A 21,238-nucleotide genomic window follows, 5' to 3' on the forward strand; every position below is an offset into this window, starting at 1 on the left:
AAGGGTGGACCAAGATATTCTCTTCCTTTGCTGAACATTTCGCTGTCCATAATCCCCCTGAGTACCTGCTGAAATTTCTGAATGAGCTCCCCGTTTGTATATGCCAAGGTGTACCAATCTGTCCATGCTCCCCCTGAGTACATGCTGAGTCTCTGCACTGCTGAAGTGTGTTGTTCATGCTCTTCCTGACTGTAGGCAAGATCTGCAAAAAGGATGTTCTTCAAGAAGAACCATATACATCATAAAAGACCTTCCTATCACCAAAAGACTCAATACATACAACCATCACCCATCCAAGTGGGGATCATCCACCCAACCAAGTGGGGATACATCAGAAATTTACATATGACAACCAATCACATCAATCATCCCAGGCATAGTGGGGAAACCAAAATAGGCCGTTACATGACCTTGATAAAATAATATACATGACATAGAGACGAAATATCAAGACTTATGCAAATGACCAATAACTACTATTAGCAGCTTCTGACAATCACTGTATATATCAGCAACCATGTTCTCCTTCTGTTCTTCTTTCTGCAGCTGATCCACCTGAACCAAAAACAGCTTGAGTACTAGAACCAAGAGCTTCTAAGGTAATGCCAACAATGCATTATTAGAAGATTATCTACTCCCCCTGAACTTGTGCCAGATGGTCTCTGTCAGACCCATATTAGAATCTTCTCATTCTGAGTTTGACCCACTGATTTCCTTCAAATTATCATATACACGACTGTGCGTACACAAATTTCCATATCAGCAACCTGTAAATGTCTTGTAACAAGGTATGTCTGAACATAGATGTCAACTTCTCCTTTTAAAACATCATCATGAAATCATTCTCATTATATGTGAAACCACCATAGCCATTACATCAACGTCAAGATCTACATGATCCAAGTATCATTACTTGGGAACATCTGCATCAATCAACATATGTAAGTACAACCTATCATCGTATAGATAAGAACTCATCATCATGTCTCCAACAAGGCAAGTTTGAGTTGTCATCCATGTATCATCACTATGTATCTTGAGCTCAAGCTCTTTTGACAAAACTTCTTGATATCATCAACAACAACAATCCTTATCCACATGAGTTCCTGCATCATAGTTGTATGATCTTTATGCATATGACAACAGCAGTATATGAGTGACTCATCATCAAGTGAGAAGATGTGTATTCAAACTTTGTACTTCTCCTTATCCTTATGAAGATCACCATGTAAACACCATATATGCATCATCAAAGAATCAACCATAAATCTGATTTGAATATCTACTATGTAACCCCAAGCATCGTATGAGATTTTATCATAGACAACTCACAACCACATCATAGCAAGATATATCATTTAGCCATATAAACATCATCACCAAGGCTATTAACCATAATGCCAACAATGCATTATTAAAGGCATATGCTCCCCCTCAACCTGTGCCATCTGTTAGATGCATATATCAACAATAAGCATCAAGCCATCATCATCATCAAGTTAGGATCAAAACACTTCTAGACATCTTACAAGTATCAAAACATTTCCACACATCCTCAGTAGACTGTAACTATTAACCAATGGAGCAAATAATGGACTGAATCATATCAGATCCTTTTTATGAGCCTGTCCCCACTGCGTTTCCTCAGACTGACACATACGCGACTTTTAAGTGTCTAACTCGCGTATATACACGACTTCCCTTTATTAAACTTGCGTATGAGATTAAGGATACTGAAGTTTTATACTTTGAGCTCCCTCTGAGTCTGTTATGTCTATGCTGTGTTGTGCCTGCGTATATTGTGTTGTGCCACATCTTTCTAACTGTACCTTCTTCTTCTTCCATATCTTCAAGTGTGATGATGTTTTCTCCTTTTGGTGTGATGTCCGTACTTTGTTCCTGCATTCCTTTGCTATATGTCCAAGCTTGTTACATGCATAACACCTTACATGTTTCATGTTCCTCCTGTAACAATCAGCAGCTTTGTGACCAAACATATTGCAAGAAAAACAATATCCATTAAAGTACCTTGAATGTGATGATCTTTCTACATGATGGTCTTGATCCCTTCTTCTTCCACATCTAGCTGCAACATGTCCAAGATTATGACATACATAAAATTCAACATTTTTCATAGGAGGAGTAAAAGATTTTCTTTGAGGAGTCTCTTTCCTTGATTGTTGATGGGGTTGACCTTTCATCTCCTTATTGATCATTTTAGATTTCTCTTTAGAGTTCCTTGCCTCACCTTGTGAATTAGATTCACCTTCAACAAATTCATGAAAACCAAGACCAGTCTTGATAGCAGGAGACCTTTGACTACTAAAAATATCATCCAAGGCTTTAGTACTATCTTGAAATCGTAATAGTTTATCCTTTTCTTCTAATTTACCTTTCAAGATATTTACCTCAACTTGAAGTTGTTCTTCCTTTTCTAGACATTGCTTCTTCATGTCTTCTTCTGCTTTCGTTCCTTCTTCCAACTGATGCCTCAGTTTGAAAATCTCCTTTTCTTGTTCTTCATTCACATTCTACTGCATTTGACGAATTCTGAAGGCACATTCCAGTTGAGATTTTAAGCTGATAACTTCGTTTTCTTGTTTTTCAATAGCTTGGAGTAGATCTTTATTCTGCTTCTTTGTTTCTTCAAGTTCTTGCTTTAGCGAGAGGGTCGTAGCTTCAAGACTTTCATAATAACTGGATCGACCTCTAAGCTCCTTGATTGTTGGGTTCTTTTTAATGACTTCATTTCTTAGAGATGTTACTTCATCCTGTAACTTTTGATATTTGTCCTTGAATAACTCTTGTTGGCCCTTTAGTCTAGTAACAGCTTCTTCGAGGGCACCATCCTTTATGTTCAGAAGTGTCTCTTGTTCACTAATTTTGTTTGTCAGCCTGTTAAATTCTGCCTCTATTTGATATCCTTCTTCCTCACCCATAAGAGCACATTCAGTTGTTTCGTTATCACTTCCATCTTTTCCAAATGGATAGATAGCTGGAGCATCAGAGGATAGCAAATTCATACCTGATAGTTCATCTTCATTCTGAAATGATTCTGAATCTGAATCTGAATCTTAAGAGCTTCTTATACCTAATCCCCAATCGATTCTCCCACTGTCATAGTTCTTCTGAGATGTCTTCTTCTTCTTAGGTGCTTTCTTCTTAAGCTTCTTTCCCATCGTTCCACGAATCTCCTTCAAGCGATCAAGCTTCTATAAAGGACCTGCTCTCATACCAATTGTTGGAAATAATACTGAGAGGGGGGGGTGAATCAGTATTATCAGATCAATAAAACTTTTTCATTTCCATATTTAGATTCATATACGCTACTTCATTTAAGTAAAACCGCGTGTATACGCAACTGTGATTAATGAAACCTGCGTATATCTAGTAACCTTATGTTTCAGTTAATTGATCCTTAATGAGTGCATCAGAACATTATTAACCATAGAAACAATAAACAAGAGTAGTAAACAGAACAAATCATCACACACAAGAAGCATACATGAACACCAGATATAAGGTGGAAACTCAATGTGGGTGAAAACCACCTGCTGCAATTCGTTTCTATCTTTCTTTATTAAGAAACTTCTTTTACAATATACTGGTGCAGTCCTTTACCAGCACGCAGGCTACAACCTGCAGAAGGCTACAACCTTCTTTCATTTGGTTCTTGCCTCGAATGGTCGAACGATACGTAAGAAGTTGGCGGCGACGACGCGACGACACGAATTTATTATTACATAATTCAGAGAAGCAGAAACAATTACTCAAGAAGGATATTGCAGATGTGTTGTACACGTTTGAGAAGCAATAATAAATTATTTGCTGAATTACGTGATAATCTGAAAAGAAATACGATCTGTTTCCACATATGATCCGGATGCATCCGCCTGTTAAATGTGTGAAAATCCTGAAATTTTTAGAAATTTTAAATTATAAGATGATATGAATGGACACTGATTCAATGAAAAACTGCGAAATAACAAGTGTAAACCTGCAAAATGGTAATATTAAATAAATTAATTGGATTAAATGGTAATCGAAAATGAGTTAGGATTAGTAAACGTGGATATTTAAGAATATTGGGAAATTAATTAGGATATTAAATTTTAAAGATAATCTTTGCACGTGTAATTGGAGATTTGAGTTATCAATTTGTGTTTCTTTATAACCGATAACAGTTACTGATGTTGTTCTGTTTATAGTAGTTAGTGATGTTGTTTTATTATTGGTTTAATAATTGAGTTATGATTAGTTTTTTTATTTTTAGAATATGGTATTAGGTAGTTGTTAATTTTTAAGAAAACATTAATTTGTTTTTTAATAACAAATAAAAATTTATGTATATGGATAAATTACATTTTGTTAAAAAATAAGTATTATTGTTATATTTTTAATTGAAAATGATAAATTGATATTGGTTCAGTTTAATTAATAGAAGAAATGACTTTCTTAGGTGGAATTTTTAATACAAGCTTGTGATTTGTGTTGTTTAAAATACATTTTGAATGCATAAATGTATTTAACACTTTAAAAATCTAGTAAATCTCAAATTAAACCACTTAAGATTAGGGGTTGTATAACTAATCGATAACAACCGATTTTTAGCTAAATAGCCTGAGAAAATCTTTCAAAAAACTCCATAACAATGGATTTTTAACTAAAATAAGGTGAGAAAATCTTCCAAAAAACTCACTTTAAATATGTTTAAATAATTTTTTATTGTAGAGTTGACGATTTTGTGATCCATATCAAGTTCATAAAAGATTTTTTGGCTAAAATCACATGAAATACCATTTGTTGACGCGTTTCTAACCAACCAGTGTGGTTCATCGTCACGACAAGTTGAAGAACCAAATCCAGCTTAGCAAGTTAAATAGACAGAGCGGAGCCTCCAAGGGCTAACTTGACCAACAACTACTTTTGACTATTGGATCGGGATCAAAACTTTTTTAATAATTTAAGGGAAATAAGTTATCTTACGGGGACCAATCGCTTAAAATATATAAAAAATAATTTAAATTTATGATAATAGTTAGTTAAAAAGTATTAATAAATAATTAAAAATATAAGTTAAATTAGTATTTAAATGGAAATTAGTTATAAACAGGACCTTTCTTGTATGAATAAATTATATGTATATACAAGTTAGCTAGAAAAATACATAATTAATTAAATGCAAAAAGTAAATAAAATAATAAGAAAGAGAGGGTTAAAATATATATATATATATATATATATAATAATGAAAAAAATAATATAAGTTAACTTAAAAAATAAATAAATAATAATAAAACAAAAAACGGGAAAAATAAAATAAGTCAAAAAAAAAAACAAAAACGAAGAAAAAGAAAGAAAGAAAGATAAGAATAAATAAAATCGAGAAACTAACATTAAGTTAACTTAAAAATCCTTAAAATAAATAAAAATTAAATTAAATAAATAAATAGATAGATAAATAAATATATTAAGTTGATCTAAATAAAAACAAATAAATAAATAAATTAGTTAAGAAAGTAGATGGTTATAACAATAATAAAAATTAATTAAGAAAGTAGATGGAATATTAAAAAAAAGGGGGGGTGAAGGGAGCGGAACAAATAACTAGGAAGAGAGTGCTCAGACCCAACATATACTGATTTTCCAGCCATCTTCTCTATTGAGATTGCTCGCCTTTTTTTCAATCTCAAGTGCTTCCCTAAATTTCCGATGATGGAAGCGCGAAACCTTAGCAATAACACTAGCCTCCTCAATACAAACATGATGATTGGTTAGTTCGCCTATGGTTAAGGTCTGCTGCATGCTCACTAATCCTTTGATTAATGGAGCGACTAGTCTCCCCAACATAGGGGGTCCCACAGGAACAGGGGATCATGTACACACCTTTCATATCTTTAGGGTGGATAGGATCCTTGAGTGATCTGAGGGACATGCGAATGGTGTTCAGGGGCCTAAAAGTCACACGGACACTATGCATCCTGAAAATCCTTCCAATCTTATCAGTAGTCCCCTGAACATACGGAAGATGGACACCTGGAACTCGTTCCTTCGGTTCCCTTTGAGAGAGAGAATTCGGTTCCCTTTGAGACAGAGAATTCATGGAAGCTTTAAGGAAAGCCTTCTGACCCATGTATCTACTATAACCATTCTCAACAAAGACATCAAGGAGATGGGATTTTTCTTTCTCAAAACTCTTCTTATCCGAGATCCTTAGGGCCCGAGTAGCAAGGGTATTGAGAACACTCATCTTTTGAGCTAGGAAATGGTGGGAACTGGCATGAAGATACTGCCCATTATGAGTTTTCTTCCGAAAAACTTGGTGGGCGAGGGGACCATCACTATTCTTAGAAATAAGAATATCCAGGAACGGAAAGCAACCATCAACGTCCTGCCCCATAGTGAACTTAATGGCTGAGAATTGATTGCAAAAATAAATTCAGTTCAATAAAAATCCCTTATAAAAATAAAAATAAAAAATAGAAATCTTAAAACTAGAAACTTGATAGTTATAAATGCTGAATTTCAAATAATTCTACCATATTTTTACAAAATTATATTTATGGCTCAAATTTATAATTAAAAAAATCTGTACTAAATGTTTACCAAAATAAAGCAGAAAAAACAACCATAAAAAGGCATTGCGCCTACTAGTTAAACTTGAGGAGATTCGCTGCTTTGAGAAAATAACATAATTACAGCTTGAGATAAAGATTGGCATGTGTTATTGTGGATAAGATGAACTGACAACGATTAGATTGATGCGATTGACAGAGTCAAACCTGCCGCTATCTGAAATTATTTGTCCAATCACATGAGAGAGATGGCACTCCAAATTTTCTGGCAACCTTACGAAGATAAGAAATATGTAATCGTACGTCCCTAGGTTTGAACAATTCCTAATATTTCGTTGAAGCCAGGAATTTGCAGCCAATTTAGGATCGGAAAATCACAGAGAATTCTTATGCTTATGCGACCATGTCAAATCTTCCAAATTCAAAATCAAACGTGCGTGTTTCTGCAAATTATCATATCCACACAACACCACTTTCGAATCTATGTTATATATACCCACATGATCTGTGTATACATACCTACTTGCACATAAAATTGCAAATTCTCTAGTACGTAAAACTGCTGAACCTAAGCCCTGGCTAGTCCCCCTGGTCTTCACTTGATCACGACATTGCAATTCAGAAATCCTAGAACTGCGGTTGTGATTCAGAAATTGTTAGAATGCTATATCAGATGATGCACCCGTATAGGATGAGGGTAATTCCTTCATGTTTGACAACTTCAAGCTTCGATGGTACTCTTCTGCATCAAGAATGCCGGGCACCAAAACCAATCAAAATCAATTCGAGTGGGATTAATCAAACCGGACTACTTGCCGATATGTGGCAAGATATCCAAGGAGCAAACTTGTGGAATGGGTTATTAAATCCAATCAACCCACTTTTGAAAGCGGAGATACTTAGATATGGTGATTTCGCACAGTTATGCTATGATTCATTTGATAGTAAAGTTTGCATGAGTTCTTACGGTGGGTGTAAATACAGCCCTGATGAAATATTTTATAGTAATTATAACGTGACCGGTAATTGGCAAGCTTACTACGGGTATCGAGTCACCAAGTATTTGTATACTGAGACTGATATTATATTGGGGAGGCAGACAGAGCAATGTATTTGGATTGGCTTTATTGCGGTCTGCACAGATGTTCAACAAATACGAAGAGCGGGCCGGAGAGATATTATAATAGCGTGGAGAGGAACCCAAACATCTGAAGAATGGATACAAGATCTCACAGATTTTTTAGTTCCTGCTCGATTATCAACTACTAATGGTCTCAACGAGAAGGGCGTCCGAGTAGAGAAGGGATTTCTAAATTGTTATAAGTCTACAGGAGAAACTGCTCGTTCAGAAGTTATAAGACTCTTAGATAAATACAAGGACGAGGCCTTGAGTGTTACTTTATCTGGGCACAGTTTAGGAGCTGCTCTCGCAACCTTATGCTCATATGATGTTAAACAAATTCTGAACTTGCATTCATCAGCACGCCCTATACCTGTTACTGTGTTTGCATTCGCCTCTCCACGCGTAGGAAATACAGCCTTCGCCCAAAGAATGGAAGAACTTGGCGTTAAGGTGCTTCGTTTGGTGAACAAGAACGATATTGTTCCCAAATTTCCTGGATTTGTTGTGAATGAGAGTTCATGGGGATGGTTCAGAAAATTGTTGAATTGGCTTCCCTGGACATATTTTCATGTGGGGGTCGAAGTTATTTTGGACAACAATAACTCCCCCTTTCTGAAACATACCCGCAATCTTGTTAACGCGCACAATTTAGAGGTGTATCTTCACCTGATCGACGGTTAAGTAGGAGAGGGTAAACCTTTCATATCTTCTGGAAGAGACCCTGCTCTTGTCAATAAGAGCTGCGACTTACTGATGGAAAACCTTGGCATTCGTCCTCATTGGTTCCAGCAGCAACAGGAAGATGGAATTTGCAAGGCTGAATATGGCTACTCTAGTATTCCCGAAACCCCATGAAGAAATTGTATCGGGCTGTTTCCATGATGTGTATGGCCTTTGTTAGCTGTATTTGTCATAGAATGAGGTTGTCAGCCAATCAGTGATCTGTTAGCGAAAATGTGGTTAGTTGATCATGCAATCCAGTGCATTCCAATCATATGTGATCATAAAATAGATAATGCAAATCAAAAGCAATCCAGTGCATTCCAATCATATGTGATCATAAAATAGATAATGCAAATCAAAAGCATTCCATTGTTATTAGGGCACAGGAATATGTTGGATGACCATAATAGTATCTATTATTTTATCATCATCAATTGAAACGGCTTTGTGGATGCTAAGGCTGTGGGGCAAACAATATGCACTCACGAACAGAGTAATCAATGCTTGTTATATGATAAACGTAAGGCTGCACCGTAAACAATATGTATTTTAACGTAGTGTAATACATGTTATATAAGTTTGGGATATACTCTAGGAAGTATCTAGACCTACATGCCATTATATTGATTGATTGTTAGGTTTTACATTATGTAGCGACAATTATAATTTAAAACTATGAATATTGTGTGTTCGGAAATTAAATATGTATTAATAAATAAAGGATGTTAATCTCATTTAATAAAAAATTATTTAAATTTTAAACAAAATCATTTTCCAGTAAAGTGGAAAAAATATTTATTAATAAATAAAAGAGATTAATTTAATTTAATAGAAAAATATTTAAATTTTAACCAAAATCATTTTCCATTAAAGTGAAAAAATCTATTACAATTAAAGGAGTGATATTTAATTATTAAATCTGAATTAAATAATTAAGAATAAAGCAAAATTTACAAATTAATAAAAATATTAGAAATATTATAACATCAAAATTTAAGAAGAAATTCTGATAAAAATTAAAGGATGAAATATGATTAAAATACTATCAAAAAGTGATTAACCTTGATTTATAAAACCAAAAATATTTATTTATTTTGACAAGCATAAGTAAGACTATCTATCGACATTGTTAAAATAACAATTGATTCTCAAAAGCTTCATAATCAAAGTAGGCATTATACAATTTCCAAAGCACCATGGATTGGAAAAATCCATCTTTATAGTGCTAAGAAGGATGAAGATGAAAACTAATTGTTTTTTTAAATGTCTTCCAAAAGCCCATATTAGACCTCAATTTTAATATATTTGTCATAATATCAACCTTCATAACTTTATAATCCATTAAAACTATGGTGATCATCTAAATAATCTTCTAAATTAAATGTAAACTCAAAGAATATTATTATCATTACCATCAACAATTATACTTTTTATTTATAAGTTTGGCAGGACTACATCTTCAGCATGTCCAATATATCACCCGGATATGGGGGAAATTGAATTGATGACTTCACATAAAAAAGTGTCTTAACTCGTGACATAATCACCGTCTATCCAAAACCCATGGACTTTCCATTGTCAACAATTATACTTTAAAACATAACCATCATACTAATCAACTAACTTATCCATTAACTTTAGATTTTTTTTTAATAAAAATTTCACCATGTTCAAAATATAATCTCTTTTTTATTATTCCTACTAAATAAAAATGTTTTTAAGATATACCCTTTATAGGGTTAAATCCTATTAATAACTAGAATTTGAAATAGATACAATATTCCAAAAGTAAATAGAGTTTAAAAAAATGAAAAATCACTATTCCTTAATTTTCACTAACATTGTATACATCTATAACAAGGAAATGTGGCTACTCAATTTCTCCATGCTTATCGATGTAAAAATTTCTTGATTAATTCAATTAACAGCCCAAAGATCATCAATACCGAATATTTCACAAACAGAACTTAATATGATCTATTGTTTAAGATGACATACCTTGATTAACAGCGGAAGATGTAATGGCTGCCATCTGTTTTCTTCTGACTCCTGACTGTTCCTCTTCTTCAGAATTCGGTTTCTCTCCTGCTGCCATCTGTTTTCTTCTGACTCCTGACTGTTCCTCTTCTTCAGAATTCGATTTCTCTCCTCTTGCCCTCACTTCCTTTATGTGCTTCTTGATGGAGAAGAATGCAACTCTTGTGTGTGGGAGAGAGAGGACCCAATCCTTTATATATTATTTAACTCTAATCTGGTACGTCCATCATATACCAATTCAACGCTTAAGATCTAATACTTTAGATTAGAAAGTGCTTTAGTGCTTTAATGCTTTAATGCTTTTAACGCTTTAATGCTTTAATGCTTTTAACAAGGTCACATTAAGATTTAGAAACTGCAGATTTCTAACATTCTCCCACTTGACCCGATTATTCATAATATTAAGTGTTGAACATCATACTATGATAAATTGCTGAGAGTTATGGCGGTTGTGCACTATTAATTCAATGCATTTCCTTCCATATACTACAATACCAGCAATCCATCAATTCATACTCATAATTTATATAAAACAACATAATGGTCCACATAATATCTTATATCATAATGATTAAACATAATATCTTTATAAGACTCTTTCTTGTTTAAAATTACATAAAATACGTACTACTTCATTAAAACAAGAGACACATAATTGTATATCAGAAACACATAAAAGAGCTCAGAATGTCACACATCAATTATTATTAATACAACCAAGACCCATTCTTTGAACATGTTCCTTAAATTGTTTTGGTTGTAACCCTTTCGCCAAAGGGTCTGCAATCATAAGTTCTGTCCTCATGTGCATGATTGACACTCTTTGTTTCTGAATCTCATCTTTCACAACAAGATACTTCAGATCTATGTGTTTGGCACCTTTAGAGTACTTGTCGTTCTTTGAGAAAAATACTGCTGCAGAGTTATCACAATAAATTTTCAGCGGCTTGCTAATGGTGTCGACAACCGCAAGTCCCGAAATAAAGTTCCGCAACCATAATGCATGAATTGTGGCTTCAAAACATGCCACAAATTCTGCCTCCATAGTGGATGAAGCAACGATAGTCTGTTTCGCACTTTTCCATGATATGGCACCTTGAGAAAACATAAACAGGTAACCAAAAGTCGATTTTCTAGTATCGATGCATCCTGCAAAATCTGAATCGCTATATCCAATCACCTCTGATTCATTGGATCTTCTATACATGAGCATGTAATCTTTCGTGCCTTGTAAGTACCTCAAAACTTTCTTTGCAGCTTGCCAATGTTCCCTTCCTGGATTACTTTGATACCTCCCTAACATACCGACCGCAAAGCTGATATCCGGTCTAGTACAGGTTTGAGCATACATTAGGCTACCTACAACAGATGCATATGGAATTGATTCCATTTCCTTTCGTTCAACATCATTCTTAGGACATTGCATGAGATTGAATTTATCACCTTTCTGTACAGAAACTATTCCAGGTGAACACTTACTCATTCCAAATCTCTTTAGAATCCTTTCGACATATCTTTTCTGAGACAATCCCAATATTCCTTGTGATCGATCACAGAATATTTCTATTCCAATCACATAGGATGCCTCTCCCATATCTTTCATTTCAAAGTTCGTTGAGAGAAATTCGTTAGTCTCATGCAATATACTTAAATTATTTGCAGCAAGCAAGATGTCATCAACATAAAGGACCAGAAAAATAAACTTGCTCCCACTGATCTTTAGGTATATACAGTGATCAACCGTATTTTCCTTAAAGCCAAAAGATGTAATAATGGTATTGAACTTAATATACCATTGTCGGGATGCTTGTTTAAGCCCATATATTGACTTCTTAAGTTTACACACCAATTGTTCTTTACCTTCTATAGAAAAACCCTCAGGTTGATCCATATAAACATCCTCATCAAGATCTCCAGTCAGAAATGCTGTTTTCACATCCATTTGATGTAACTCCAAATCATAATGAGCTACTAATGCCATTATTATTCTTAGTGAGTCCTTTTTCGAAACCGGAGAAAATGTCTCCTTGTAATCAACACCATCTTTCTGAGTGTAACCCTTAGCAACAAGTCTAGCTTTATACCGTTCGATATTACCACTAGAGTCGTGTTTGGTTTTAAAAACCCATTTGCATCCGACTCTTTTACATCCATGTGGTAACTCAACGAGATCCCAAACTTCATTATGTTGCATGGATTTCATTTCTTCTTTCATGGAATTAATCCATTCCTTTGACTCTTTACTTTCTACAGCATGTGAAAACGAAACTGGATCCTTATTGATTCCAATATCATCATCTGATTCTTGCATATAAACCACATAATCATCAGAAATAGCTGACCTACGATTTCTTTGAGGTCTTCTTAATGCTATTTGTTCTGGTTCATGCATATCAGTATTATGTAAGTCATTTCCTTCAGGAAGTACTTATTCATTTATATGTTGTTCATTATCATCATGCTGTTCTACAACAGCTGGAACAACATTTGGAGTAATAGTAGATGGAGGAACTATTCTGGGCAATGTAACATTTACCCTTGTTTCCTTTATTTCTACTATTTCTCTTCTAGTACTCCCACTGACTTCACCATTCTCAATGAATCTTGCATTACCAGTTTCTACAACTCTTGGACTATGATTAGGACAGTAAAACACGTACCCTTTAGATTTCTCAGGGTATCCTAAAAAATACCCACTGATCGTTCGAGAATCTAATTTCTTTTCATGTGGATTATAAATTCTCTCTTCCGCTGGACAACCCCAAACATGCAGGTGTGTTAAGCTAGGTTTCTTATTAGTCCATAACTCAAAAGGAGTCTTTTGAACAGCTTTACTAGGAACCCTATTCAACAAATAATTAGCGGTTTTGAGAGCATACGACCACAAATTCTTAGGTAGTGTAGAATCTGACATCATACTCCGAATCATATCCATTAACGTCCTATTGCGCCTTTCTGCTACACCATTTTTCTGTGGTGTACCTGGCATTGTGTATTGCGCACATATGCCATGACTTTCGAGGAATTTTGCAAATGGACCTGGACACTGACCTGACTCATTATATTTACCATAATATTCACCACCTCTATCAGACCTTATGATTTTCACCTTTTTATCTAATTGCCTCTCAACTTCCTTTACAAACGTCTCAAGGACATTCACAGATTGAGATTTTTCATGAAGCAAATAGACATAACCATAACGGGAAAAATCGTCAATGAAAGTGATGAAATACTTTTCTCCATTAAAGGTTGGAGTGTCCATAGGTCCGCAAATATCAATGTGTATTATTTCAAGAAGTTGGCTGCTTCTAGTGGCTCCTTTCTTATTATGTTTGGTTTGTTTACCTTTAATACAATCCACACATAATTCTAGATCACTAAAGTCCAAATTTGACAAAATTTCCTTACTTACTAATCTCATCATTCTTTCTTTGGATATATGACCTAGTCGTTTATGCCACAAGAAAGTAGAATTTTCATTCAACCTGCTACGTTTACATCCAACATTATTTACTACATTCAATAGGGAATTCGCATAAGTGTCATTCAGTTTCAATTTATATAAACCATCAATTAGAATACCATAACCAACATTATCAGTATTCTTATATAAATCAAAACAGCCAGATCCAAACATACATCTAAAACCAGAATTATCCAACTTACTTACGGAAATAAGGTTTCTAGATAATGAAGGTACATAAAGGGTACTGTATAAGTCTAATACATATTCACTTTCTAGAATTAGACGATAAGTCCCAATGCCTTCAATTGAAGATTTCATTCCGTTTCTCATAAAGAGAAAACGATCTTCATTTGGATTTATGGTTCGGATCGTAAGAAATCCCTGCATATTATCGGAAACATGAGTTGTAGCACCAGTATCAAGCCACCATGTATTAATGGGAACTTCAACTAAATTTGATTCAAAACATACGAAAGATAGATAGCCTGCAAATCAAAATTGAAATAACTATAAGCTCATAACTAACGCGATTCAGATGTAGACATAATAGTATAATATAGCACTCCTTTGGGTAGATACTATCTTATACTTAACATAATTAAATACCAAAACATAAGTAGGTAATAAATATATTCAATTAAATAAAACTGACATCTTTGGATGATCAATATTTATTTAATCAAAATATCTATCAAACCTCATCATGTCAACTAGTTATAGAACCAAACTTTCCTTTGGGTAAGTTCTCAGGTTCTATCATTAGTGACGCCAGTTTTTAATTGGTATTATTATAACTCGCAATTTCTATCAATAATCATTATGTCACTTATGCACTAAATGATTATTCTGATTTTGACCACTTTGGTGATTAACAAAATCATAAATCTTATGTGCACAAATAACTTATAACAAATACCTTATGCAAAACGACATTCTGATTTTGACCACTTTGGTGATTAACAAAATCATAAATCTCATGTGCATAAACAATCATTAATGTATGCAAAACAATCATTCATAGAGCAATTACTTTTATGCCCAAATTTCAAACGTCAATCGAAACTGTAACTTTCCTACAGGAGTTCTTCTCAACTCTGTACTAAAAATGATTGCTTTGTTAGTCTTCTTACAGTGCACAAATTCGACTATCTACCAGGATTCAATAACTTATATTCACCGCATTTTAATACATTCATTCCAACATACACAGCGAACACACAATGATATGGTGAATAAATAAATTGTGAGATTCATATATGCAGGAATTCTATATCACAGGGATCCCAAATTTTATTAAGCCTTATGGATCCATCATTATATGGCACCTGTTCATCATTCAATGGTTGCCCTTTTGTGAAGACAATACGATTCAGCAAAATCCTCCAATTTTCCCTTAAAACGGGACTCGACCATCTCCGTCCTTCGTTCTACACCATTTTCAGTTGCAGAATAAATTTCGACGGTTTCTAATGTATACACTGGGAAATTTTCACTGTAAATTGCAACTTCAAAATAACATAATGGGCTTCGCTTTATGACGCGTCACAATCAGATTTCCAATTGGCGTCTATCTCTGTGCATAAGGGAAGAGTCCCATAAGGATCATAAAGGACCACGGAGGGCTTGGCCGTGGCGAAATGGCTTGACGTAGTGTCTTTTAGGAATCAGAAAGTGGGCTCGATGAGGTTCTTTGGCCGCAGAATTATGTGCACGTGGAGCTCAAAAATAAGCCAATTGTGTGCCTCAAACTTAACAGTTATGCATTATTGACCCAATGCTACAGAATTATGAGTGGGAACGAACAGGTGGATGTTGTGAGGTGACATGACTGAGGTATGTCATCCACGGGTTCGATAAAGAAAAAGAAGAGCCATCCGACAAACCGAGGTATAATTGCAGGTTCAAGCTTCAACCTTTTTCTAGAAACGCAGAACGAAATCCTTCCACCAAAATATTTATAAGATTTTACTAAGCCACAAATGTATTACTGAGCTGCTTCAGAAATTGGAGTGGTAACTTCATGAATCTTGATTAACATCATCATGAATCTTGATTAACATCATGAGTAAAGCAAAGAACAGATCAATTGCAATCATAGGAAATATTCAGTTATTGATTGGTGCTCTGATACCAAATGTAAAAATTTCTTGATTAATTCAATTAACAGCCCAAAGATCATCAATAACGAATATTTCACAAACAGAACTTAATATGATCTATTGTTTAAGATGACATACCTTGATTAACAGCGGAAGATGTAATGGCTGCCATCTGTTTTCTTCTGACTCCTGATTGTTGCTCTTCTTCAGAATTCGGTTTCTCTCCTGCTGCCATCTGTTTTCTTCTGACTCCTGACTGTTCCTCTTCTTCAGAATTCGGTTTCTCTCCTCTTGCCCTCACTTCCTTTATGTGCTTCTTGATGGAGAAGAATGCAACTCTTGTGTGTGGGAGAGAGAGGACCCAATCCTTTATATATTATTTAACTCTAATCTGGTACGTCCATCATATACCAATTCAACGCTTAAGATCTAATACTTTAGATTAGAAACTACTTTAGTGATTTAATGCTTTAATGCTTTTAACGCTTTAATGCTTTAATGCTTTTAACAGGGTCACATTAAGATTTAGAAACTGCAGATTTCTAACAATCGATTGTTAAACCAACCGATAATACCACTTCTTAAACCATATTCAAATACATAAAAGGCTCACTAACCATATTCTTTAGCTGTATGCATTTCTTCCTCAATCCTAGCATTTATAATCAAAGTGGTTTCGCTGAACCTCAAGTCATCATCCTATGTTGGTATTTTTGTTGTTGTGCTATAAATGACCATCCGAACTCAAAATCTACGGAGCCCTCATTTTCCTTTTTAGTTTAGTACTGCATCATGAACATCTCCCTTCATACTTGTCGCTCTACTCCATTGTAACAAAATTCCTTAATAGATAAAAAAAAATGGTGTGTTCTCTCCCATGCCAACAATTCCACGACTTTGATGAAAGCAGGTAGAAGTTGTCCAGAGCATAGAATCTCCGTTCTGGCTTCTAAGTGATCTCTATTCTTTCCTGAATTCACTAAAATTGGTGAGATGTGGGAAACCCGCTATCCCATACTTGTTAAAATACCAATGAGATTTCAACGTGAAGTTCACATAACCAAGATCTTCTATCTAAACCATTAAGTGAATTGCGCAAGCAAGTGCGATAGTAATAGGACCTCCAAGATAACAGCCAAAGTTTAAACTGGCCCTTTAAACAAAAGAAACGACCCCCTTGTTGCTTTTACTGTTTATGAATACGGCTTGAAATCATGGTTCTTGATTAGTTGGATATAAATTATTTATTATTTTTATTATTATTTAATTTATTAATTTTTATTGATATTATATTTAGGGAAAAAAATTGTTATTATTTATTATATATATTTATATGTTTATTTTGAAGGTTTTTAGGATTTTAGTGTAATTATCCATAATCGTTAAATAAATGGTAGGATTTAATCTCTATATAATATTCTTAAATATTTTTGGTAGCTGCTAACCATTATAATTATGATATTTTTGTCTTTTTAATTAAATTGATTATTTAAAAAAAATGTAATCATAAACATGGTATTGTAACAAAGCCTATTTACAAGTTAAAAATCTCCATAATAAAATAGTAGTGAATATATATATATATATATATATATATATATATATATATATATATATATATATATATAAATAATTTTAAATTAAAGTTATAATTTAGTTATTTTTTATGAATTTCTTTAACCTTAAAAACGTGAGATGTATTATAAGTGCTTAATGTATATAGACACAATTATTTATTTATATGATTGAGTTAATTTAAATTATATCAAAAGATGATTAGTGCATTAATTTATTTGCAAGTCTTTTAGCACTTTTGGTCTCCCACTACCACACAAGATACAACATTTCATAGATACCACTAGCTGGACAAATATAACATGCTTTAAGATACTTGAACCCAAACATTTAGCGAAACAAATTGTTCACCAAACCAGTTAAAAAAACATCATTAGTAAGAAAGCCAGCACAATAGCATTAGCAACAAGCACAGTAGTAATTATAAGATTTCTAAGAAAAAATTAATATTAATTATTATATAATTATAATAATTAGGTTTTATAATATTGAGTTTAAAATATAAGATTTTAATATTGAGTATTAATATTAGGGTTTTAGTATTGGGTTTTAATGATGATGATGGCTCCTTGTATTTCTTGGCGAGATTGGTGTTGTAGCTTTCTTTTTTTCTCTACGGTCTTCCAGCTTCCTTTATCTTGCATCTCCTTCATCTCTTCTAGTTCTTGGGACATTGGTGTCTTAGCTTCGCAATCTATTGTGTTCATCCTTTTGAAGATAGTCGAAGAAGAAGTTTGGTATGGCAGATCTTATTTGTTGTTAAATGAAGATTTATTTTGTGGGGCATTCGAATCCTCATAACTGTTGATGCTTGAGGGGTTGTAGAGTTCACCTTTTTGTTGTTGGACAGGGCTTTCTCCCTGCTTGTGTTGAGAGTTGTTTCTTTATTGCCCGATTTCTTGTGATTCAGAGTTCTCTTTAGAGTATTCTTCTTTGATGACAATGTAGTGTTCTTTTTGTGCTCCTTCCCACCATGTAGATCTGTGGTGGTTTTTCTAGCATAATTTTTCTGGGAGGCTTTTGCGCAATTTTTGGCTAGATGGCCTGTCTCAAAGTAGGATCGACATCGGAAGAGGACACTTTCTTAATCGATTTTCTGGTTCCACACATATTCTTTACTTGTTAGGTTTATTTCAGCTAGGAATCCAACGTTGAAGTCCATTTCCACACAAATGCATGCATAGGTGGTTCTGGCATATTCCTCGGTTTCTGGGCACCTGTAGTAAAATTTCCCAATTTCATTTCCAATGGCTTTTAGCGAGGAGAGATTCCAGAGATGCAAGGAGAGGCTTGGCGATATCACCCAAACTGGTGCTAAGGTTATGACTGATGGTGAGGGATCGAATGATGGGTTCCATGGCTTCATGAATAGGCCTGAGTTTTCCCAAAACCAAGGGCCGAAATCTAGAATACATTGTCTGCTTTCATGATTTTCAAAATCTACTATAAAGAAACCCCTAGCACAAGAGTAGCTATTAATTTCATCAGAAATTAAAGGTTTCCATACGTCCAAAATCCAATTGTTGAGAGCTGTCAGCCGCGGCCAAAAACCATTGAACCTACAGATTAGGGCACTTTCAGAAAACTTCAAAGCCTCATTGAGTGAGGCCTAGACCACTTGGACAGTGGGAGCTAGGGCTTCACTGATGATATGGACATGTGCTTGCCTTCTAGAAGCGAACGGAACTCAGCCAGTAGCTATTTTCGTGAAGCTGGGAGGCATATTTTACTTTCCCATAGAACCGAGCCGTAGAGAAATAAAGCGGAAGATTAGATCTAGATCTAGCCACAGAAGATTGAACAGAAGATTAGATCTAGAACCCAGCCTCAGAGAAATAAGGCAGAAGATTAGATCTAGATCTAGATCTTATGGCTATTTTCATGATAAGTAGACATAAATAAAAGATTCAAAAAAATGAATAAATTTCAATTAAAATTATAACCATAATTTTTTTTTGTTATTTAATAAATTATTTAAATACTATTCTTAATATTATTAATAAAATGATTAAACTTTAATATTAACATCAAATTATTAGATGTATTAATATTAAGTTTAAATTTATTAATATTAACTTTGATTTTAATATTAAAATTAAACCAAAACATTATACTATTAAATATAAACTTTAAATCAATATTATTAAATTTAATATTAAAAAATATTAAATCTAATAGTAAGAAACCTAAACATAATATTAATATAACCTAAAACCTACTATTGAAATGTGAAACTTGGTTAGAAATCATTAATGGATTCCCTAAATTGTAGAGATTATAGGAGTCTTCCTACTTGAAAATAATATGGGTAAGTTATCTTTGAATAAATCAATATACACAACAAAACAAGGGAATTATAGGGAGAGGATGTTAGTATCTTCTTTCTTCTTATTTTTTTAATAAAGTCGGTTGCTATACTAATGGCTGAAAAAAGAGGAGTCAGAGCTCCTGAGATACATTAGATACCGATGGCAGCTTGGATCAAAGGAGTTACAAAATAGGGATTTATCCTTGATCCTTTTTCTGCTTGTTCTACGTCTAAAATTACCTAAGCTACTATAACTTCTTAAATATTGGAACAAACAAAATTTACATTTACAAAACATTTTTAATCTATTTCTATGTGACTAATTTGCCTTGCGGTGGATTCCTCCGGATTTTGGTCCGGTTCTGCCTCCTTGGCACTTGAGGAACTAGGGGCTGCGTGGTTCCGCTTATCCATCATATACTACAGGATCGAAATCGACTCTTCAGCATGACTACATCAGTTTGACCAATGGCTGAACTATTCATGAAGAGAGGCGACCCTATGCAGGAAGAGGTCGATTTTAGCTCGGTATTTGACATTGATGATGCGATTCTGGTCTTCAATTCTCGTCTCCAAGATCTTCTGCTAATTCTCCAAAATACGCTGCTGAGCCCTGACTTCTTCTAACTCAACTTGCAAGTCCGCGGAATGTAGACAATCCTCATTGCGTGCCATATTTTCTGCTGGGGGTGAATGAGATAAGAAGCAGGTGCTGACGAAAGATGAAACAACACCGGGGACAGAGGGGAAGGGAGCAACAAGACACGAAGCTAGGCACTTGAAGGCCTAGAACCGCCTGGAGACACGGACAGTCCAATGGGTAAAATAGAATAGGGTTGTCCAGAGGATCGGATCGCTATAGAGAGGGCAGAGACTATCTCTGAGGCAGAAGCGAAGGATAAAAAATGAATACAGCACACGAAAAATCGCCAGAGAACAAAAACGCTTGGAAGCAATGACAAACATAGCGTTGATGAAATAGGAAAGGGGGATAAATATAGGGGGAAGCTGCAGAGGGGGGGTGGGAAAGGGGCCAGCCGGTCACGGGATGGAGGAGGGATCTTGCTGGAAGATCGGGGAAATGTCCTGGAAGATCCATGAATCGGATCTGAGGGGACGTCTGCCGGCTGAGATGTTGAGATTATAAAAAACAATGAGTGTTTTATGGATACCGTATCTATTCCATATCCTGCTGCAGTAAGCTATCTTGTTGACAGCCCGAGGAACATGATTCGCATCAATTCTATCATTGTTTTGGTGCTTGACGCTATTGAGATTTTTTGGAGTCATGGCAGAGGTTGGTAAGTCTCCTTGGAGTTGTAGCTTAGG

General features: G+C 34.5%; 1 pseudogene; it reads left to right on the forward strand.

The window, feature by feature from the left end:
* The first annotated feature begins 7,266 nt into the window (after positions 1–7,266).
* On the forward strand, positions 7,267–8,379 carry LOC149214229 (phospholipase A1-Igamma3, chloroplastic pseudogene; annotated as a pseudogene).
* Positions 8,380–21,238: the final 12,859 nt, after the last annotated feature.

This window comes from Pinus tabuliformis, chromosome 1_1 (assembly GCF_031772625.1).
Source record: "Pinus tabuliformis cultivar Carrire ecotype Pingquan chromosome 1_1, CPIR1, whole genome shotgun sequence".
Lineage (NCBI taxonomy): Eukaryota > Viridiplantae > Streptophyta > Pinopsida > Pinales > Pinaceae > Pinus > Pinus tabuliformis.